The sequence below is a fragment of the Anoplolepis gracilipes genome, chromosome 5 (genome assembly GCF_047496725.1).
Source record: "Anoplolepis gracilipes chromosome 5, ASM4749672v1, whole genome shotgun sequence".
In the NCBI taxonomy this organism is placed as follows: domain Eukaryota; kingdom Metazoa; phylum Arthropoda; class Insecta; order Hymenoptera; family Formicidae; genus Anoplolepis; species Anoplolepis gracilipes.
In genome coordinates this window covers 3,925,714-3,950,085 of record NC_132974.1, presented here as the reverse complement: position 1 = coordinate 3,950,085, position 24,372 = coordinate 3,925,714, and the positions used below count along the sequence as shown (strand labels likewise).

Below are 24,372 nucleotides of genomic sequence, written 5' to 3'. Positions count from 1 at the left end.
GTGAGAAGAGAGGAGGAGCAGGGTTGGTCAGTGCTCCTTACTTAGAGGGTGGCGAGTCTGTTCTTAATTAACGCTCGCCTCTTTTGCTGCACACCCCCTCGCCACCGTGCTCCCGTAATGAGGCTCCTTGGGCGCGGACGCACGTGTGTGTGCACAACGGTGCATGTATTGGATCGGTCGTGAGACGGTGTGGGTGACCTAGATGAGACGCGCCCTCGTCTAGCTAATTCTTTTCTTCCGCGCTGACCACTAAAGTAAGTAGATAGCCACGTATACGAATAGAAGCCGCGCGCGTTTGTCTGCGTACGACACGCGCGCGCGAGCGTTTAAGAGAAACCACGTACGTCTTGCACGCATACGTGTATGTATGAGTGAACGTGTGTGTTATATTCCGTTGCCACGGCCGAGACTCTTGGCCTGCGAAAGTTACGCGGACGTTACTGCGGGTCTTAACCCGCGTACTGCTACATTGCTGCTGTTGCTGCTGCTGTGGTGACTTCGCCTGGCCGTATACTTTTGCGATACCTCACGAATTAGTTGTGACGCTACCGGTGTGTTACCAAGCCATAATTACTTTGGTAAAAATATTTTGCTACGATATATAGAGTGCGAGCTTCTAATGAATTCAGTAATAACTGAGACCAATTGTCGAACAAATACATAGTTCGAACGGATAAAATCGCATAATGATGCGATCAACAGAGTCAGAGTAGGTTACAATTAATGACAGAACAAAATGACAAAATCTCTAATTTTTTTTTTTGTGGGAAGAAATAAAGTCATTAAACTTGTTATAAAAAATGTCTTAAGTATTATATAATATATATATTTCTACAATGTCCCAAGGAGTATTTTGACAATAGAAACAAAATGACGTCTGATTGCACTCCGCTTTTCTTAAACGAGAAGTCTATCACATATAAATAAAATACCCAAGACATTTTGTCTTAAAATATTTTCTCGATAATTTGATATACGTTAACTCTCATGTTCAGAAATAATCGAGTTGTCACGCAAAATAAAGAAGAGCTCCTCGTTCATTACGAATCCGCGTAGTCTTTAACCGTGAAACTTCGTCGTCGGTTTCGCACGGCGAACGGTCAGGATTACCGTTCGAAACGCACAGGGAAAAAACGTCCGTACGAATCGACTGGCCCATTCTTCAGGCATATCCTGGGGACCGGCCTCTTCCATCAAACCCGCCCCCGCTACAACGTCTTTCTCTCTCTCTCTCTCTCTCTTTTCTAGCGGAGCGCCGCGCGGATAACAGCAATTAAGTCTTCCCGTTAATAGAGACGATTGTAATTAATTATCGGATTTAATGAATGGCTACTTGTACTTGTAAATATAGACGGCACGGGACGCGCATGTTGGTTACACCGTAAAAATTAGAGACCATGAATCCTCGAGTGCCCACCCCCGTTTTCCCCTCCCTCTCTTTCCCTCCTTCCCGCAGCTTCTTCGGCCTCGTGTGTCACCGGTACGCCTTGCGCGCCCGCCGGAGAGAAACGGCCCTCTCTGTCACAGTCCGCTGATCTTTCAACCAGCAATCAGGCAGGGCTGTGGGACCGGCCGAGCTCCATATTATAACAATCGTAATCTGGTGCAGGCGCGTATCGCGCCGAAGACAATTGGTTATCCAGAGATTTCTATGTATTATTTTTATATCTTTGACTGTTTGCACGTCCAAAATATTTTTCTGGTTGATCGGTTTTTTAAATAAATTCGAATTAGAGATACTTAGATTTCTAACAAAAATTTTCAAGCAATAGTAATGTTTTTATTACTTACGCCATGTAAAATTTAAGAGGATTTTTCATAAATTAAATTTCAAATCCAAAATAAAAAAAATATTTTATAATCCATTTAATCTCGAATAAACTTAATAGAGAGAAAATCTACTGGAACAAAATTGAAAATTATAAAAATATAAAATTTAAATGCAATAATTAATTATGCAATTTAATGTAAAAAATATTTTTTATTACAAAGTAAAACTTGTTTTGGAATTTAAAATAATAACAGAAATAAACGAGATAACATTCAGCAATATGTATCGTATTGCGTGCATATTACATTGTGCATGCCACGAGATGCTAGCGTGGGAGTGCATGAGCTCACGTGCTGAAATTAACTCCAGTCTCACTGCTTTTAAAAATAATTGGTAATTATCGATATTATTAATAGGTTCGCCTGACTCCTCGTCGGCAACACGCCAATGAAATATGCAATGTTAGAACGATTTCTTTGTCTCAATTATTCTTACAATATGTTAATGTAAATATGTTAAATTAATATTTCTCAATATAATATAATCTCAAACAAGCAAATTATATTATAATTAATTTTAATTAAATGTAATTGCAAATTATTTCTTATATTTTACAATTCGTTCCTATCTTAATGTTATAGAAATTTTGCCAAACAACTGTCATATTTTATTAAAGTTTTAAAGATATATATTAAATGAATAATTTTGAGATTGCGTTTATTTGTGAAAGTAAAATATATCGAAGAATTTGCTTAGGAAATTACAATTTACGCACGTCAAAATATCCATACATTCGAAGCTGCGTGCACACGCGCGCACGAGTAATACACACGCGCTTCTTTGTGCCCATTGTATAACAGGGGCAATGATTTATCGTCGTGCAACAATGTGCGTAGAAGTTTCCACGGAAAGAAACGAACGGTTGTTAACGACTCCGCTTCGTTCGAATGCCGCCGACTTCGTCGAAGCGCGCCGCGCTTTTTTCCACGGGCTAGAAGGCGATTCGTTCATCGAAGTATCGATTGGTTCGTATAATAATTACCTCTCCCGCATTAGGGGTGGTAACCCCCTCCGCCGTGGCACAAACGAGCCCTGCTGTCTTCTATTAGACTAGACTCTGCCACGAATAGGGAGAGTGACGGGAGGCAACGAAGGGGGAATCGACAGCTGCTCCGCTCGTCGTCCAATCCTTCGCGTTGGCCGTGTTAATTAATTATTTATCCGCGTCGCGGATAAATATTTGCCGATTATGATGAGGCGGACCGGCTATGTCCGGGGATTCCTGGGAATCGCGGCATCGATCGTACCGCGTAACCAATCGGCAGTTCCTAAGAAACGCTCGCGACCTTTATATGGGTGGAACTGAACTCTCTTTAAGTAATGTTCTAAGGATCTTTCAAAGAGCCGAAAGTAAAACTTATTGGAAAGTTTTTTTAAAGCATTTTTTAATGCTTATTTAAAAATATCCAGTTTGGAGTATACATATATTTACAAAAATAGCACATGTAGTCGATTGTGCTTAATTAGCGAAAATTATTTAAGATATCAATTTGAATTTAATATCATATATATATATATATATATATATATATATATATATATATATATATATATGCGTCTGTGTGAACATGTGATTATTATCGTGCAAGCTTTTCCGCGGTGACAACAAATGCAGTCCTCATATTTCATAGAGACAGAGGTAGCATATTAGCAATTTTGCGTTGCGCCACAGAGCGTATACTCGCGGCCTTAAAATTAGCTTTGCTCTTGATTCGCATTAGAATGCAGCTTGACCAAACAATATTACGTATAAACTTGCCTGTCACGCACGGTGGTTTCCGCAATTTATTATAAAGCCTACATACAATAGCGTGTCCTAATGCAGAAAAAATGCATTCATCAACTTAATAAAATGACACACTTGTCTCTATATATCACATACTGTTGTTGTGCATTTAATCAATGTCTATAAAATTGTTCATATATGTGCTGTAGTAAAAAAACTATAAATAGCTGTTAGAAAATAAATTATACGGACAAATATCATTTTTAGTTTTGTAAAAGCTTTCTCTCTTCTCAAAGAATTTTATCTTTATAAAATAGAGTTACGTTGTTGTCAGATTAATCGAAAACAAGTTTTTATCATTCATATTGTGTCGAAGAATTTATTCGCAAGAATGTTTTCAGTAATTTATCAATAATTAATTTACGCGATTAAACTTCCTTAAGATTTATCGCTGCAGAAAAATCTCTCATCTGTCGATAATAGTTCGTTCGAATTTAACTCTAAAACACTTTATGGAAGTCATTCCGGGCGGACAGCCGCAGATGCATAACGTCATCGTGATTGACAATGAACGCAGCGCGAATTACGAGAACGCTGTATGTATGCAGCTTTCTCGACTCCGTGATTTTGTTCGTCTTGTCGGTCGGATGGGTGGGTGGGTGACGGCGTTCGCGGGTATTTCTGTATCTAATTATAATCCTTGGGCGAGGGAGCGAGGCAATCGCCTAAAATTAGAGCATATAGTCCAACCGGTCTACGCGCCGCTTGCTATTTTATATTTCGCTGTCCCTTTCGCACCGGATAAAGCACGATTCTTTTTCTCTCTCTCTCTCCCTCGGTGTCGCGACTTTCCTCATCCTTGTAGTTGTTTTATCGCCTATCCTCCTTTCATCATGCCGAATATCACCGCTTCTCGCGAGTTACTCACATCCAGTTTCGACGCCGCGTGTAATTCATTTACGAAACTGTCATGCGTGTCAGATTGTTCAAAAATGAATGTAGCGTAAATCTGATACGTTATGCGATATCGCAACATGGTTCCAACTATGTTATCTTTGTGATGAAATTGCGACGCAATAATTCTCGATGCTACGACTGAATTTGTTTAGCTCGTATTGATGTCTAATTAGCTGTTGGCGCGGATTCAATTCTGCGCAGAAGTTTCATTTACATTTGACAATTTCACGACGGCGAAAGAGAAAAAGACGATCGACTGAGATTTTCGCCGAGATTCGGCTTTGATCGAGTGATTTTCACCAGTCTCAAGTCTTCGCATCAATACATCAGTCAACATTAACTTTGATTAACTAACTTACTCTTTTTTTGCTGTGCCATACACAGATTCCTCGCCTTTCATCACGAGTTCTTTGATCAATTTGAAATCCATTTTTTTCAGTGAAATTAGATTGGGCATTTCAGTTTTTATCATTTTTAACATTTTACTTTAAATATCTTGTTTTATATATATATATATATATATTTACTAAAAAATAAAGACTAAGATGTTCTGTGTTTATTTTTGGGCTTCAAATGTTTATTACATAAAAATCTTTAAATCTTTTAATCACACTGATTAAATCTAAATAACGAGAAATAGTAAAATCACGATATAACCGTAATCTAAATAGAACAACAAATCGCTGAACCAGGATTAATTAACTCGGACCGTTAGTGCGAGTCGGTCATTTCACCTCGCTATATCGAGGTCGAGTCTCGGGCAGCTCGATTGAAACGATCGGGTAGCGCGAATGCCCTTAAGCTCGTGCCGCGCATACACAGCGAGGCTTTAATTTCTTCCCTTCTAATGGGCTTTTTCGCCCGAGCTAAAGAGCGAACGCGTAGGATTAAACGGCGCGCAATGGATGGGCGGCCGTCGAATGAGGCGATTGCGAAAGAGCGACGCCTGCAAAAAATAGACGAACCAAGAGAAATCAATGGGAATTCAATCTGCGAAATTATGAATTTCTTCAAGTCAAAAAAAAAGAGAGAGAGAGAGATTTGAAATATTTCTTATACATTTGAATTTCTTTCGGCAGAACTGGAAATTAAATTCATTAATAAAAAAACTAGTTCAAATTTATACAAATTAAAATAATGTAATTAAAAATTACATATCTGCACGGTATTTAATTATCGTTTCAATTTAGTTAATATAGTGAATAATCAAAAAGAACAAAAAAAAATTAGCACAAACACAATTCTATAGAGAATCAACTTTTGTCAATCTCTTTTCATTCATCTTGTTTTTGAACAAGCATCGGTAGCGTTTCAGGGGAGCGGAGCCTCATAAAGAAAAGGAAGGGGGGCGAAGTAGGAAAAGTAATGATTCGTAGTGAGGCCATGACACGAGCGACAGCAATGATTAGCCGCTACGGAAGAATAATCGAAGTAATGATAGGTTTGCATTGGCAACCCCTTTGAAAGACTCAAAAAGAAATGACGGCGAGACGAAAGCGTGCGACTTGCTTCGCTCGGTTAATTGTCTTCTGGCGTGTCGATGAATGTACCCCTGAATCGACCACACGCAAATGTTACCACGAGGTGTATGAAAAAAAGTTTTTCTGTGACGAATACGTTTGCAGTCGACGACGTTGTAGTCCTTCCGTAAAAATAATAACAGTTCTAATTTCTTAAATATTGAACGCCAGGCATTTTGATGTTTTCCGTAAAAATCTGTGAAATATTATTGGAGTTAATAGTTTTCCATTCAAATGCATAAAAATATATCAAGAACATTCTTTAGTTATTAAAATATTATTTAAAAAACGTACTGTTAAATAATTCTTTTATTAATAAAATATTTTTCTTCTTGACAATTATAAACATTAGAAATAATACTTTCCAGCAATTTTTATAATAATTCAATTAAAATAAAGTATCAGAAAAAAAGAAGTACAATATTTTTTTAGAAACAAATGCGTAAAGTTTTGTGTAAACGATATGTTAACCTTTGCTCTACGCGATTTTTCCTACACAATCGATTATAGAATCGGTATTTGATCTACTTTCTGTTTCGCGACTTTGCAAGTCGCAGAAAATTGCCGGTTCAGAACTTGGCACGATCATAAAGAGGCACGATCAGACCTCTACGTCGAGGAAGATCGCCGGATATGCGGATAATAATCGCTGATTATCATCGATCGAAAGTTATTCCGCGGCTTTTATGAGAAAATCATCTGACACGTCACGATCGCTAGACAATCGACAGCCAACTCGTTGGTACGTGACTTCGATCCTTAATCATGACGATCTAGGAAAAAAAGGAGCGGGTAGACAATCCGAGAGAAACAAAACTATAATTGACTAGAATTTAGATATAGAATTATGTTATTGGTCGCATTTTTGAGTGAGGATATAAATGTAAATATCCAGTTGACGTAATTTTTCGTAGATTACATGTAATGTAATTTTTTAGCACCTAAAAATTGATAAGAAATCTTTTGCTGCATATATGGCTAATATTATAATTTAATCATTGTAACGTTTATATATTTAATATATAAAATACAATATGTGAGAATTAAAAATTAATATAGAGTATCGTATATATGTATTATAATATATATTATAATTGAAGCAGAAATACAGGCACATATAACAATTACAATCAATTACACAAGGAGCGTAATAAAACAGACAAAGCGAGAGAGAGACGCAAGCATATTTATTAACATATACAAAACTCTACACGAAACGCATCGCAAATGAAAGAAAACGCAATTACATTAACAGTTTGACATCTTAACTGTTATAATCGTATTCAAGCAATATAAAGAAGATATATTACTGCTTAGTGAGGTCATAATCATGTGTAAAAAAAAACTCAATATTTAATTATTTAATTTTAATAACGCATAAATCAAAGATCTTATTTACATTACATATTCAATGTATAAAATCATTTACATGAGTCAACTTTCTGACTTGTTTCAATTTCACTAAGCAGTAGCATTGGACCCTTGAAATTTAATGCTACAAGTATATCAAATTCGTCGCATATCACATACGCACACAACACACAAAAGCGAGCGCAAAATAGACGATATCTCGCGAGTCTTCCGTAAAGACGCAACTGAATCGAATCGAAGCGGACAAACGATTCCCGAGGCCTCGCAGAATTTTGGATTTCTCGCGAAGCCGCGTGCGCGTCTGCTCTATACGCCATAAGAACATCGTTAAGATTATATTTAGGCATCGTAAAAGAAAATATGCGTCCGTTGGAGCCAAGTCGCTCATTACGCGAGACAGCATTAACGCGGTCGGTGCAGCCAGAGAGTTTTGAGCATCATATACGCACTCATGTCAAAATACATATATACGTATATAGAGTAGGCAATATCTACGTATAAATCAGTAGTCTCGCGTTTGGCACTCGTTTTCTCGCTTGAAATCACCGTGAATTTATTGAAAATAAATTGGGAATAATTGCATGCCGGAATTTCCCGCGTTGTTTTTAACCGAAAACTCTCTCACATTATATATTGACATAATAGCGGCTATCTTTCGAAGTACTCAGAATATTATAAAAAATTGTACCTTTTCTTAAATACACAATAATTTTCAATATTTTAAAATAAAAACATTAATAATATTTTTTTACATTTATTTTAAAGATCTAGCTTTAAAAGTTTATTTTCACATAATTATTATGCAATAATAATAAAAGAAAATAATTAAAGAATTACAAATTTATTGATTTTAATTTATTGTGACACATTTACGACTTGGATAATTAAGTTTTAAATTAAAAAAACAGTCCTTTGAAATAAACCTAAAACAATCTGTTTCAATCATTTAAAGTTATAAATTATTGACATAAAGAATAACATTTTTATATAGAGAGAATAATAATAATATTATTATATATAGTATTATTTTTACTGCTATTTATTTTAAAAAAATTTAAATGCAGTACTTTTAACGTTGAGCAATTCAAGGATTAAGAAAGAAAGACTGATTATCAAAGCATTGATGCAATCGTGAGCGCTGCACTTGAAATGAATGATGCGTGTCTTATACGAAGCGTCGCGATGCTCTACAAACGTACCGTATCGCCGCGACTTCCGGTGTCCGTGGCAAACTTTTCAAAATTTTCTCGTTGCACATAGCCAGCTCGAAGTGAAGTCCTTGAAAATGTCACGATTCCCTTCTCTGTTAGCGAATTTCTAGGTCAATGCTGCTTAGTGTTGTCGTCATGGAGCACATTGGCGTGATTGATGTGTTCGCGTAATAAAAAATTCGGTGCTATTGTGAGTTTGCATCAAATGAAATTTTGGCTTACCACGAACATAATCGCACGATAACAACCGAAGCACAAATATTTAATTGGTTACGACCAAAAGTATGTAAAGTATCAAGATTTTTAATTCGACGTATTCTTGAAAATCTGTTTAAAGAAACTTACGTTTTCATGAACGGTTAGATTTACTTATCGTCTCTTTCGTTCGCATTCGTTGAACAACCTTTACGAATCGATACATACACGACGACCTAAAAGATTTTATCATCGTTTAAGAGTGGTCATTATGAAATTCTGCTTCTATCAATTGATCTGTTCGTGACGTAATCATGAGACCGAATATTTGAAAATTATAACGAATAAAATTCTCCATTAATAAATAACGTAAAAAAACACACCGTCATTTCTCATCACACATGGTTCCAAAGAATTGCAGAGAAAGAGAGAGAGAAAGAGAAACTTCGATCGAACAGCTGATGCAATAAGAGAGAAGGAAAGAGATAATAACGACGAGTGTAGTCGTCAACTATAAACAACGAAATCCTGTCAGCACGAAATCCACGAGGCCAAAAAATTCTTATTAAAATATTAAAATAGTATAAGTTCATTGTTATTTTATATTTTTACTCATATGTTAATCAAACAACTGTTAAAGTATTTAAATATTAAAATTTATTAATACAACTTATAAATAATAGTGGAACAATTTTTTAATAATATTATTTTGAGGGAAATTTTCAAGAATGTGGATAATCACGAAAAATCGGCTGCTGAAATCAGACCCGAGTGAATCCTAGGGGGTTGGTCGTGGAAAATCGCGAAGGGCGGGTCGCGGATGAAATCGGGGATGGCGCGGGGGTGGAGGCGGACGGTCGGTGAAAACGCGGTATGCAAAACAGGCGGCGAATTTGAACGGTCCTGCGCAGAACGAATAGCCTCACCTCGTGCTACCAGAGTACCTCGAGAATCTCTCTGTCTTTCTTTATGATTCCCCTCCCCCTCACATACTCTCTCTCTCTCTCTCTCTCTCTCTCTCTCTCTCTCTCTCTCTCTCTCTCTCTCTCTCTCTCTCTCTTTTACACATACATAACATTCACACTCATAATGCTCCCTTTGCGGTGGATGCGCCGCTGCATACATATATCGCACGCTTTCCTCGTAGTGTGCACGATAGAGATGGAACACACACACATACACATACATACACACATACACACGCACACACACAATCGCGCACCTCTCTCTATGTTCTCTCGCGTGAGTGTGATACACGTGCAGACGGCACAGCGGCGGCGATCGCGTATCCTTCTTAAGACAGCGCTGTCGACCCGGTAAAACTCGGGTCGGATATCGCCGGTATCGGTCGCGTGTTGCGTTATCACGTCGCGACGCAGAGTGTCGTCGCCGACGGCGTCGACGTGGTGCGTCGTCGTCGTCGTCGTCGTTGTCGTGACGAGAGCGCGAGACGTTTTCCACCCGGAATCGAGTAAAATGGCTGCTCTCGCCGCTCCGGCGCGCCCGAGCTTACTGGCTCGCCTCCCTTCGTTTGGGTCCCCAACACAGAGACCGCCACACGCGTGCCGTTACATGTGTGTGTGGTGGGTGCACGTAGAACGCCACGTACAAGCGGGGGAGCGTATACGCGCATGCACACATCGCGCCGCGTCGACGCCCGCCAGATAGAATGCCGTTGTGTATATGCGCATGCATGTGTATGTATTGCTGTTTGCCTCTGCAAATACACACGTGCGAGACGCTCGACACGAGAGCGGACACACGCACACGCGTGCGCCACACTCTCGCCCCCGCTGTCAATCGCGCGCGCACGTGTTCGCGCGCAGAACAGCTGAGCGTATAAAGAAAACTTCGAAACCTTCGCTGCTTGAATTGATGCGGCTGTGAGTCGAAAACTGACCGAGTCACTTTTATCGAATTCTTGTAAAAGTGTGAACAGCTGTGTGTTGAAACCATTGAATTTTCCCTAAACAAGAATCGATGTAGAAATTAAAAGCTATACTATATGCTTTCTTTAATCTTTGCTTGTTTTATGATAATAGACTCCTCTTTCGTAATGACTTTTCAATAATCTTGAACGTAGATAAAAAATGTATATACAATTTTTGATAATATATAATAAATATTATTTCATGTGTAATTTTATAAATAATAAATATTAAATATTAATTCCAATATATTCATTTTTTTCTAAAAAAAAATTGCGCTTTTATGTAACGTTTTATTTCATAAATTCACTATTGATAAGACTATAAAGATTAATAAGTATGTATATTGAAAAAATAAATTTTACACATCTGTAGTTTAATATCAAATCAAGTCTAATATCAAATATGTCCCGAATCATCTCTTAATCGCGGATGTACAATCGATGTTAAATTTCCTAATTTCAAATTCACTCAGTAAAATTCGAAGGGTGGAAAATATTTAACTGTCAGAGATATCACTATAATAGTTTCATGCGGTCATTATACCGTGGAACACAGCAACAATATAGCAGCAAAGCGATTCGACAAAGGAGCAGAACGAAAATTTTCGCGCGTAAGGATCGACAGGAGATAATGCAAGAGGCGAAAAAAAACTTACTTTTATGACGTCTCGCAGTCGAAGAGGTTACAGAGCCGCAAAAGGGCAAGAGACACGATTGCAGTCGCTCGAGTTGCTTGCTTTCCTGCATTCTTATGGCATACCATACTGCGAGCATTATGAATATGCAAATCGGTGAACAAGGATAACGGGTGCGTTGACCAGCGCGCGTTTAGTAGACACTCTAGCTTTCTTATCGCCTCGTCAATGATGCGTAACGGTTCGCCACCAATCGATCAATTGATCGATGAGTGATGATGATGATTTTCGTTTCGGAGATGTGCAGCGCAAAAAAATCCCCGCGATATTGATCGTCGGCGAACAAACTGGTTACAATCTCGGTAAAATCGTGCCGTTCGTAAAATTAATTGGGCGTGATAAATAGCGCGTCTCTCCGAACACGTGCTACTATCCATGAAAAAAGGGAATATTCTAATATCGCTCCACGCGAATCAGAAAAAGTCGGATTATGCCGTTCCGATCGAGTGGACGATGATCTTGATGAATCTTAGAGCGTAAAGTTTTAGAAATTTGTAATTTTTTGCACGTTGTCGATAAATCGAATTATTGTCATAGTAAATTCTGACACATTAATTGAGTGCATCAAAGTATATATCTCATGAACCTGTTATATTCGTGATACATGGAAAATTGCTTGAGAACATAGAAAATATAATTTCCGAGGATTACTAACCGATGTATTTCTTTCAATTTCTTTTCAAGATTAATATTAATAATAAAAATGTTCGTGCACTTCTAAAGGACACACTTTTCCACTTTTATCAAAATACTTGGCCAATTTAACGTGATAAGAATTAACGATTCGTGTGCCGCTAACTCCGTAAACATAATATCAAAGATTAATTTCGCACTTGGGCGCGGTAAAAAAAATTGCGACCAACCGAGCTCTTCCTTCTCTGCAATTTGATCGTTTATCACGATCAATTAAATTTCCTGCGCGGCGACGATAATTGACCGACGCCATCACGCTTGTACGGAGAGAGAAAAAGAGAGAGAGAGAGAGACGGTGATAATCTCCATCGCAAGTGCCGATAAATGGTGCATTCGCGTGAACGCGAGCGCAGTCGCTGTATTGCGCTGTCATTATTTTACGAGATACGCTTTAAGCGTAATAAATTTTATTGTGCTCTCTTCCCTCGCCGATTCACGGCCCACGCAAACGCGCCTCCGATATGTTTTCTCGAAAGAAATGATCCGAATCTACAAACAGATTTTTACGATAAATATCACTAAGAACAAATTGTGTGCATACATAAAACCGTAACAAAAAGTAGCACGTGAATTAAATAAAATACATATCAGAATATAACAATCTATATTCTATTAGCATCATGCAGAATTATCATCACGTTTCACGTGACATAAAAGCTTCTCCAGTAACAATTTAGGGTAAACTATTAAACATATGCGTCATTTGATTTTATCAAGATGTTTTAAAATAAAGTTTTAACGCTTTTAAAATAAACTTTTAAGATAAGAAAGACTCAAATAGATGATAACAATTTACTAATGTAAAATCTGTTTTTAACTAGGCAACTATGTAATGAATGCTCATGTACTTTTGCAATATATATTTAACAATTTGTTTTATATATTTAAACGTTAATGACGTTATTAAATCAAAAATATCATTACATGTAATCTTATGCAGCATGTATAAAAATAAAAAAGGAAATAGAATTTTATTTATACAAAAGAAGTGCACGTAATTAAGTATATTTTTCCGATATACAAATAATGCATCTTGCTTGTAACGAGTGAGATATTATAATAACGTTGTAAATATATGCGATTATAAAAGTTAATATTTCTAACATATTTCACGACTTTCTCAGTTGGCTATTCGCAAGAATCCACTTCAATATTGTCTCCTCACAAAGCGTGCACTTTGTCTAATTTAACAAAGAAGCAATGTTTAATTATAGTAATTTCGTAATCTCGCAGATCTTGAACCTTTCATAAAATCTTATCCTTTAAAAAAAAAATCGAGAAAAAAGTGAGAAAAAATTATTTCTTAATTATCATCATTTTCAAGCTATTAAGCCGTTTCTATTTTTTGTATTTTAACTCATCCTTTAAATAAATTGTGTTGCAATATCCATCCATTTTATTAATTCAAGTCGTCTTATTTTAATAAAGTGCCTATCACATTTTATACCGTCATCGATTTATAAGGAAGCATCGCACTTTGTTCGTATATATTCGTATAACGAGAGAGAATATCTATTTAAATTTAAAAAATTGGAAAATTTGTGAGCCACGTGTGCGTCATTGTGTGTCCGCGCAAAAACGATGGCGATTATTAATCTTTCTAATAGCATCTGTCACTGTTTACTTTGGACGGGATTTCTTAAGAATATATTTATATATTATTATATATGCCGTAAGATTTCTACGTTTAGAAACGACCGTCAGTACACCAATTAGCCGTAATGACGTGTTTCTACTATCGACGATTTCTACTTCTTCATGCTGATTTCTCACATTAAGTATGCGCGCTGGATACAAACTGATGATGGTCTCTGATTAGAATCCCATAATTTCTCTTTCGATCTGCCTCGTACATACGCCGCCGTGTATATCATACAATATCTTTTTGTTATACAATCTGCGAGAAGTAAGCAACAGAAAGAAAGAATGAAATATTATATATTGCTTACAACAATCTAAATCAATATATCTTTGCTACGCGAAAAATTTATAACAATTGCTTAATACGTATGTGTATGTGTGTTGTATGCATCGTCATTTCTATAATTACAAGAAATTCTTCTCTTACTCATGTGAATTAATGACGAATAGATTAAAGCTATGAAGTTCATTAGACGTTTATAAATTGTATTTGTAAATCTTGTAGAGCCTTTCAAAAGTTTGCGCAAGATTGCTTCTATTGTTGCGGCCATTATCGCGATCATTACTTTAATCAGATTTTTCCGCAAAATGCTATCTCCTGAGAAATTGCAGACGCTCGTCCACACGGCGAACGAGTTCGGAGGTATTATGAAATAAATCTCGTTATTGCTTGGCCGAAGAAGAAAAGCGGGCGGTCAGTTTTAATTAAAGAACTCGAGGCGTCAGCTGCTCCTTGCCAACGGCTCTCCAGTTTCCCTTCCATCCCCTTTTTTTCTATCCGTGCATTGCGACCGATATCGTCTACGTATACCTCGTAAAACTTGCGGAGTTGATGAAAAAAAAAGTTGATGGTGCTTTGTAAGAAATCATAATCCTTCACGTGACGTGCTCCTTTTGACAGTCTCTTTGACTGCCATATCCATTATAAAGTGTTATTAATTTGATATAAAGATTAATTAAACGTAATTAATGAAAATATATTTCCTACTACATTGCGAGTTTATAATTACTACTAATTCATGAATGTAGAAATATTTACAATTAAAATTAAAGCATATATATATATATATATATATATATATATATATATATATATATAGAAAAAAATTTAAAAACAGAATAAAAGAAAAAAATTTAAGAATATAAAAATATTATGCGACTTTTTCTCTCGATAAAAGACATCAATTTACTCAAGTTTTATTTTTTATAGTTCGAAACAAAGTTCAGCAAGAAATTCGCGAAACTTGTATTTCTACTTTCAAAATGAGCGTCTAATATAAAGGTAAAATAAAAGAGAAACAGGCACATCATTTATCAGTTTAAATATCGTGCAATTTCCATCGTTTGAAGTTCCTCGCATCAGTATGTTATGTGGACATAGAGGGAAGAAGCGCAATATGAATTTACAGCGAAGGTTTACTCGCGATTACACGCGCCCCGGGGCCGGCGCCTTTATCATTCGAGCGAATGCACCATACGCCAAAGAGCTGTGTGCTACATCATAGACGCAACATTTTATGAGTCGTCCCGGTGACCTTACGAGGCAAACATACGGTGAATTCGCAAGACTCCCGCCGCGGAGATGATATAATCCGTTAAAAGGCGAAGCAGTGGCGGCGACGGCGGCTGCTTAGAGTAAGCAAACATCGCAAAATCCAATAACGCATTCATACTTGACGAAATAATGGCAGTCTACTGGCACGGCGAGCAGACATAATTGACTTAGTAATGACGAAGTAAACGGACAGTTCTATTAAGCGTCCCGACGACTACGTACCCGTGTGTGTGTGTGTGTGTGTGTGTGAGATGCATACTATACGTAACTGACCGCAAATGCAGAACTAATTGCTTTCACATTTCGCAAATGTGACGTCTCGCAAATGTCGTCGTGACCACGGAACGTTTGCAGTTTGTAGCTCGATGACAATTAATAATTTCATTCCCGTCGTCGGACCGTGTGTTATTGCGAAAAGTGGATTTATTCAAAAATTAAAGTAACACCGGACGCGTCGCATTATTTTACTGAAAATGTTTTACTTTTTCTGCTATATTTCTTGTTAGCCGAAATTCTAAAAATGACCCACTTTTTTTCAATTCGATTCGATTCATCTATGGGCAAATATCAACAGTGTTAATGTCAATCTTATCAGATTAATTATCAAAATTAATTTTTGTTAAGAAATGGCATCCCATATGTGAAAAAAGAAGTAATCATTTTTTATTATAAAAGTGTGCTTTAATTAGCATATTTAAGACGAAAAAAAACAGAAGTTTCAAATGTATTAGAAAACCATTATGCAATTTTTTAATATTCAATCGACAAAATTGTTATAGCTCTAATTGATATAGATATAAATTCCAAAAGGTTTAACTCGTTTTGCTTGTTCTACTAATGGCATTTTATTTTCCGGTGTAGTTCTTAGTCAACTTTGTAGACTCATATACTGACCAAACGTATCTACATTTACATATATTTGCATTAAAACACGTTTTATGCATATTATTAAATAAAATCATAGTCGTTAATTACGTGATCATAATAACGACATCAGCATGAGAAGACATATCTTAAAAGTAATTAACTTTTTTTGCGCAGCAATTTAGATTGAGTGTTAAACGCGAAACAAAATCACAATCACTGTGAAAAAGAAATATTGTCGAGAGTCGAGAGCGTGTTCAGCGACATTTTAATTACATACTCGCTATGATTAACATTCTGTATATCTCCTGAGCAATTAATATATTGATAATTATATCGATATTTTAAAGGAAATCGTGAAGGAGAGTAAAGAGAAAAATTTGAAGAATCAGCACGCATACATAATTGAAGCAAATAATTTGCATTAATTTAATTAAAATAGCCGAGCACTGCTGCACTCATACTTTCGCTTCAACAAAATTAATTATACGAGTATACAATGAAAAATACTAAAATCGCGTAAAGATTAGCGATAATGTGGAAGCCTGAAGTTACCTCGAGACAGAGAAAAATTCTAATGATCACCGACTCAACCACTAGGGAGCCTCATTAGTGACTTTTAATTTTCCAAAGCGAACCTTCCCGAGCTACTCGGAAGTAGTTGCCGCGTGGTGTTGTCAGTGGCGAGAAACAGAAAGAAAAGAAAAAAAGCAAGAAAAGCGCAAAGGAACAACGGAAGAAGAGCAAGAAAGAGGGAGGAAGGCAAAGACAACGACATCGGACAGCGGCAAACAGCAACGGCAGCACGACTTGCGGTGGCTCGCGCGCCATTGTTCCCTCCCTTCCTCCTTGGCACTCTTTATTTCTTCCTTCTCTCATCCCTCCTCTTTCTCTTTTCTCCGCGCGAGTGTGGGCTTTATTGTGTTTGAGCTCGACGCTTTGCCCTCTCCTTTGTTTTGTTTTCGCGCGCCATTAGAGGGGCTAATTGCCGCTCATACGCGATCGCCTTTTGTTTCCTCCTTTTGCCATCTTTTCTCGACGACCCTTCCTGTCTCTCTCTTTCTGCTCTTAGCATCTTCTTGTTCTTTTGCTCGATGCACCCTGACCGACACCACCGACGATGCCAACCGCGAAGGAGAACTGACAATGAGTTATATAACCTTCTCTCTTCTCGCACGTTTCTTTACTCTCAAATGTACCCATGCTCTGTCTTTCTCTCGTTGCTTTCTCCTCACACCAGGTCTCTCCTCCGAAGCGGCACGGAGAGAACCTGTCATTCTGTCCCCTTTCGTTTCCTCCTAGGAGCGATTGGTTTTTGTATCGCGTCCTCCTCTTTATCTTTTGTGTTCTCGCCCCGATCGCACGCGCGACGTGCGACTTCTTTCTATCCTATTTTCGACTAGATGTAGGATCTTGAGAGGAATCGAGAGGAACGAGGGACAAGGCTGAAGAGAGAGAGAGAGAGAGAGAGAGAGAGAGAGAGAGAGAGAGAGAGAGAGAGAGAGAGAGAGAGAGAGACAGAGCAAAGAGAGAACGTTTTAACGCGTCAACGCCTCGATGACCTCCAGTTTTTCTTGACTGATCGGTCGCGTGTATGTGACATTCTCTCACTTTTGTTTTTTGACCCTCACAATCGTCGAAGCGAAATGATCAAATGAGTTTATCGATCGATAAGAATAAGAAAGAAATCGATCTCGAGATCGAGTTTTGGAGAATTGAGTATCGGGTGATCGGTTGACAGATCTAGAATGTGAACTGGACTGCCAGTCTAGCAGAACGCGATATATATATAATTACTGCGAGGTTAAATAAATTATATTCTGCGCTCGATAACATTATCGACATGCTGCATTTTTAACGTTATTGACTTGTTAATTACTAGTTCTACTATTTTTAATAAGATGTAATTACGTTGCAATTTTACTTCGTAGAAAGCTTAAAGATTGATCGAGCCAGCTATACGATCTATTCATTTAGATTTAGAGCATGAAAAAATAATAACTGCTAATATTAGATTGAATGAATACTAAAATAGACTGTGTGACATTTATAAACTACTACTGTAAGAGGCTATTCAATGCATTACACACTTTCTCTCGAATGCAAGTTGGTAAATTAATTTTTCTACTAATTTCTTCTTATAGAAAATTTGTTTACATTTTCCTGCAATTTCTTGGCCATCAACATTAATTATTCTTATTATAACGCATACGTAATACTGTGACAGAATCTCGTAATGTGACAAAATAAGGAAAAGCCGAGACGATGAGAAAGATTTATCCAGAGAAAAGAATGGTATCGGAATAAACGGGAGCGTAGGTGGAACGAAGATTTTAGTGCTAAAAGAGAAAAGATCCGGCAATTTTAATTCGCCGGGAAGTTAATAATTCCGTCATTGTGCGATCCTTACCACGATTATTGTTTCCTTGACGGAGCTCGCGAAACGAGGACTCCTCGCATTCTCTTTCTATAGCATTTCTTTTATTCTGAAAAGGACAATGAGTAGGAGAAATGTTGCTTTTATTTTCCTCTTTGTCACATATATATTGCGGTTTAATTATTGGCTTTATTATGATTTTGTGTGTCCTCCGAAGAGAGACGATCATGAAACCAGAAACTGAGAGACATGCTCACAAGTGTGAGTGTAGATAGAAAGAAGAAAAATAAGAAAAGAGGAAGATTTCGTCGGTAGTTATGAGAGAAGTGAATACAATCTATATTCCTTTTCGTCCTCTGTTCTTGTAAAGAGCTTTAAGTATATACGCTAGCAGTTTCATTATTAATTTTACTAGATAATCCTTTGATATTCGCTTTAAATTTGCTAAGATAATAAATAATATTAAACACATTTTATTATTTTTATTTAAAAAAAGCCATAATAATTGAGATTTTCATACTAAAGATGACTGCAGCGTTATCATGTTTTAATTCTTATATAATTATTTTATTATCAATTTATATATGATTTAATTATTATGTACACTTTTTTATTGATGTATTTATGTTTGTGTTATTTGACGTTTTATAATTGAAAAGTAGTATTGTATTAAACTAACTTTGTTTTCCTGATGTCAAACGGAAATGATAAATTGGTCGTATTTTCTGACACAAATGAGTCTTGCGATATTACTAGCAGCATACCGCGATGTACTTATGCGCGAACGCGATGCAAAGCGACGGGGCCTCGAATAAAATTCACACGGAAGCGGCCGGCTGAGCCCGTGCCACGAACTCGCGACTAACTCGCGTGATTGCAATATTGCGGGTCCGAGTAATTGCGATGCCGGCGCGAGGCCGATTTTCTCGGAAGCGATTCGAGAAGGCGAAACGTCAGCTGACCGTATTATAGTTCGCGCGCAGAAAGAGGAATAAGAGGGTAGGACGGGACCGGAGGGGACGACGGCGAGGGATGAGAGACGGGGGGACGAAGGGGAACGGCGGCGAAGAAACGCGCATATTCGCCTGTCCAGAACGTACGAGGGGGAGGAGGCAGCATGGCATGTCCCCCCTAATTATAGCAACAATAAAACAATTTTGATAATTATCTCAACTAGTGTATGGGAACACACGGCATTACGACGGGCACGGCGCATAGGCAGAGAGACGGAAAGAGAAGAGAACAATCAGCGGGGAAAGAGGAGAAAGAGATAGAGAGAGAACGAACGGGAGCGAGGGAGAGGAAGGATGAGGCGGGGGGAGGAAAACGAAGAGGAGAGGACACGACGACCGGGGCAGAATAATGACAATAATTACCATTTATATGCAAGTGCCGTCATTACCTGCACACGAGCAGAGCACGCATTCAATTTCGTATCTAATTTGAATAATTCAAACAAATCTCTCCTTCCTGCCCTCCTTCCTCTGCACGCTTTATAATCCCAATAAACGCGATGAGACATCGACGGCGAGTCGCTTGCTTTTTCAGTACCGACGACGATGACGACGACGATTCGTCTCGTATCCTGATTTTACCTCATGCGCTTCACTTCGAATTGTGAGACTATAGACATATTCTTTTCCTTGTTCCTTCTTATGTCATCCTTATCGTTTATTCTTTTTATCCGACTAACCGAGGAACCGCGAAATATAGGCGACTCCTGCCGATCTTTCTGTACCGGGCATGAGCGATCGCGATTATGCTTCATCGCTGTCGGGGCAAGTTGAACTCACTCCTGGGACAAATTAGCATTTCTAATAAGAATCTTCGAACAAAGCATCAACGTGACGTCGATTCGGCGAAGTTTATGGAAGATTCTTAGTCACGCTACACGCGGCCCATCGCGACCTATTTGGCTCCGGACATTCGGAAGCCTGATCTCATAATTTTGTCAACATCGTCTATGAGTCTCCCGTAATCATAAGCCACGCAGAAGTCGAAATGGCGATTATGTAAATAGAAGCGGCTCGAATTGTGTACGAAACATTCGAGTACAGACAATTACTTATCGACGTGGATCGTTTGATCGTACGACCGTATCATTTCTTGTTCAATTCACGATATTTCATCTTTCATCGAGTATGTTTTAATGATATTGCTAATGATATTGCAGATATTGCTATTGTACATAAAATATAGATATTATTCCACAAATTGTGTTATATCTTAAAATTATGATAATTATACATTGTAATATAAAAAAAAAAAAAAGTTTTTTATACACGACACTTTAGAAACTTTATTGCAGAAACATCTTGTGCGAAATGTATTAAAAGAGATAACAATTAAAAATTTGATTTACAAAAGGTAGGTTTCTTTTAGATAGACAAATTACTTAGCGGTTATTATTAAGAGCATATTAATTATAGCAGCCAATGTTCCGTTTAAATCTTGCTTTATTAAAATTCTGTCGCAAAGTGATCGAAAGCAACGTCTTGAATCTGAAACCAAGAGATATAATCAATTTAATAGTAGTCGATTGATTGATATTTGAGCAGGTAAAACGGTATGTAGTGCGTTAAGATTAAATATGTATAGTAAAGCAAATAAAATACATTTATTGTTACAATTTTAGTTAAAAAATTAGCCTAATCTTGAACTAAATTCTTCTTTTATTCTACAGCGATTAAAATATGTTGACCATATATGCAGTTTCAAGAAATACACAATTGTCTGTTTAAAGAAAGACAGTTCGGGAAAATAAAATGTTTCAGACAGTTTTTGTCTGTCAGTAACAGTTAAAAAATATAAAAATGTGGCTTATCTTTTTTTTAAAAAATCATTGATTTAACACCTATCCAAGATATCATCGACGAGCGTATTTGCTCGCTCGCTCGGTTGTAACAGCAGCAAAGTGGCCCTATCAATATTAATCGCGATATTTGCCTGGCTTGGTCCTTGTCGCGCTCTCTATTACCAATTAATCCGATCGTGCGAAGTATGCTGTGAGCGGACAGTTAGACCACGGTGCGCAAAAGAGACAAGAATAAAAAAGGAAGAGTGACGAGCACAAGGTTGGGCGGTAGGGAAGAAGAAGAGAAAGACAATAAGAGCGAGAGGGAGAGAAAGAGAAAGATGGATGTCGAGAGAAAAACAGAGAGATAGAGAGAGAAAGACAAGAGGGACGAGCTGTCGACGGGTTAGATATTGTGTCAGCCGAGTCGTCCAGCATTAAAAGTAATTACGACGTGATTGACCGAGGGCCCGTTGGCCGAGGGCGAGGCGACGTCGAGGGGGAGGCTAAATCATCGGAGTGACGCACGTAGCTCGTTGCTGCCTCCCAATTATACAATCAGCGAGAGCAAAGCGCGCGAGAGGCATCGAGGGGTGAGGGCGGCGAAAAAGATACCGAGGGATGAAGAGAGAAGAGCGACATAGCGGAGATGCCGGTCTCTTGCAACGCGTGTGCGAAAGAGAAAGAAAGAAAAGAAGAGAGAATCACAGTGTCGGAATTACGTCAGAAATGTAGTGGGTAGCCGACGAGGTTGACAAAGATCGGTGTCATCGTGATGATAATTGCGCTGCAAAATCAGGTCCGATCGGCAGAGATTCAGTGACACCCTTTGAAACGATCTCTATTGAAGGCTGTGTGTGCGACAAATCATGTGCGTGCGCGCGCGTGCGCGCGCGCGCGAGAGAGAGGGAGATATTATTAATTTCAAGGCATTTGTGCCATAAGGCCATTCTGAAAATTCGATATTTTTAATAGCAAGAATTACTTATTGATACCGCAAATAATATATCGCAATAAATGTGATATAAATGTAATATATTTCGCGCAAATATATGTTTATATGTAAATTAATGTTTATATTGTTACATAATTTTTGTTACTGCGCTTAAGTAGTTTAATGAGCCGTTGATTTCGTAATTCTCTCGCGATAATTTGAAACTTGGCTCGAGAAATTTATATCTTGCGCGCGAGACGATTACCACACATACGAGTGCGAAAGATTAATACATGGCGTCAAGTATTCGATACCTTGCGCGAGAACATCAGTGTCATCGCTAAACGGGCCGTACACATTGCAGAGTAATCAAGAGAAGTTGCGGAGCGAAGAGGCTTTGTTCTTCATCGCGTGCTTCTTCTCTCGTCTTCTCACTGCGACAGGTGCGACATACTAATCTCGGTTTTGCAATATTTCGCGAACGGCCAGCTTCGTGCTAATTTTATATTCTTCTATCCGTATGTCAGTCACAAGAGACTGTATTCTATCTTTTCTTAAAATGCAGCATGACAAAATACACACACACATACATATATATATATGAGCGTGTGTATGTTTTTATATCAAATATAAGAAAAAGAATTATAATACTAGAACAAGAAACCTTGTAAATATTGTATTTGATATTTTTAATTTCGTTTTAATGTGATTATACTGAAATAACAATTTAATGAGATATCTGTATATAAGATGTTTAAGATAAAATTCGAAATACTAATTGTAAGAATAATGTGTCTCAATTTGGTTATTTCTTTTTTGGGTAATTTTCGATAATCTCAGAAATATTTATTGCACAGTGTTAAATATGTCCCTGACTCGAAGAGAGACATCGATTAATCGTGATCATTATTATATATATAAAACAAAGTAACTTGGTTCGTTGCAGCTGCTAGTTGGTAACTTCGTACATCAATGACAATATAGCAATTTTTGATCCAGAAAGTTAACAGACGCACTTAATTGTAATAAGTTAAAAAATAAACTAGACAAATTTTTAAATATGTAATAAATAAAAGTGAATATAAAATGGATGTAAAGATAGATAGAAAAAAACTAACTTGTTGATTTTATATATTTTACGAATTAATTTACTAAATTGTTGCTCACATTATATCATGAAATAATTATAATTATTTACGCATTATATTATTATACAATATATATATATATAGTTCTGTAGAACGTACAATTTCTTTGTACTGCAGAACTCACTATATTAAAATTGCGGTTATTAATGTAGTATGGTATTATTTATTTCGTACAATAGCGTGCGGAAAAATTAATTACAATTATTGTCATTTTAAGTGCGACAGATGCGCGATATGTGTTTTGTTCAAACGCGCGAACATATGCAACGGAAACGATGTCGCAATTACTATTGTACTTAAAACTCGAACGATTCTCTTTTCTCTATTCATCGCGTTACAAAAGATACAGTCCAAATCACACGGCTGAATTAATTAATGCTCATTGTCGTTGTTACGTATTCATTTTCCCAAAATATCTATCGCCTTTATAAACTGTGTACGTGTGTGTATTTATTAATACGCATTGAAATATAACATTGAGATTATTAACAAAGTTCATTAACAATTAATAGACGTTTTCCACAAAAAAATTGACGAAACCGCTATTTATAATAATTATTTTTTCCTTTCATCTTATAATTCGTTTACTCTCGAAACTTTGATCTCGTAAATGATCGCGAAATACGATATGCAACGTAAAAGTGGCAACGAAAGTACCTGTCACTATTCGTACCCGATGCATAGAATGAAGGCGACTTGAGAGGGATAAAAAAATAATGTTTTGACTGTATTGTCAACGTTGTTATACGTCGCGTGCGCCCTTCTCGCTCTCGAGCGCCCGTTGCTAGAGCATTTAGCGTTGTGGAGTACGCGCCAATCCAGAAACAAAGAGCCGACACGAGTTGGCAAGGGTAACTCTAGGTATGACGATCATACAATAGTCTCTATAAAATCTTTTCTTCGAAGCTACGGCCATTAATGGCACTCTCT

At 37.4% G+C, this 24,372-nt stretch overlaps 1 protein-coding gene and 1 long non-coding RNA gene across 13 annotated transcripts in view; one reads left to right on the top strand and one right to left on the bottom strand.

Annotated features, from left to right (window-relative positions):
• LOC140665792 (uncharacterized) overlaps positions 1 to 24,372 on the top strand; it is a 135,575-nt gene that overhangs the window by 64,068 nt on the left and 47,135 nt on the right. The gene's annotated exons all lie outside the window — the stretch shown is intronic.
• Zfh2 (Zn finger homeodomain 2) overlaps positions 1 to 24,372 on the bottom strand; it is a 374,611-nt gene that overhangs the window by 303,765 nt on the left and 46,474 nt on the right. The window contains exons 1-2 of one of the 11 annotated variants that reach the window (XM_072892281.1): positions 10,034 to 10,305; positions 8,605 to 9,047 (exon numbers count right to left, since the gene is read on the bottom strand). The exons of the other annotated variants lie outside the window; for them this stretch is intronic. The gene's annotated coding sequence lies outside the window, so the exon portion shown is untranslated. Of the gene's footprint in view, positions 1 to 8,604; positions 9,048 to 10,033; positions 10,306 to 24,372 lie in introns of those variants that run through there. 11 annotated transcript variants of the gene reach the window in all.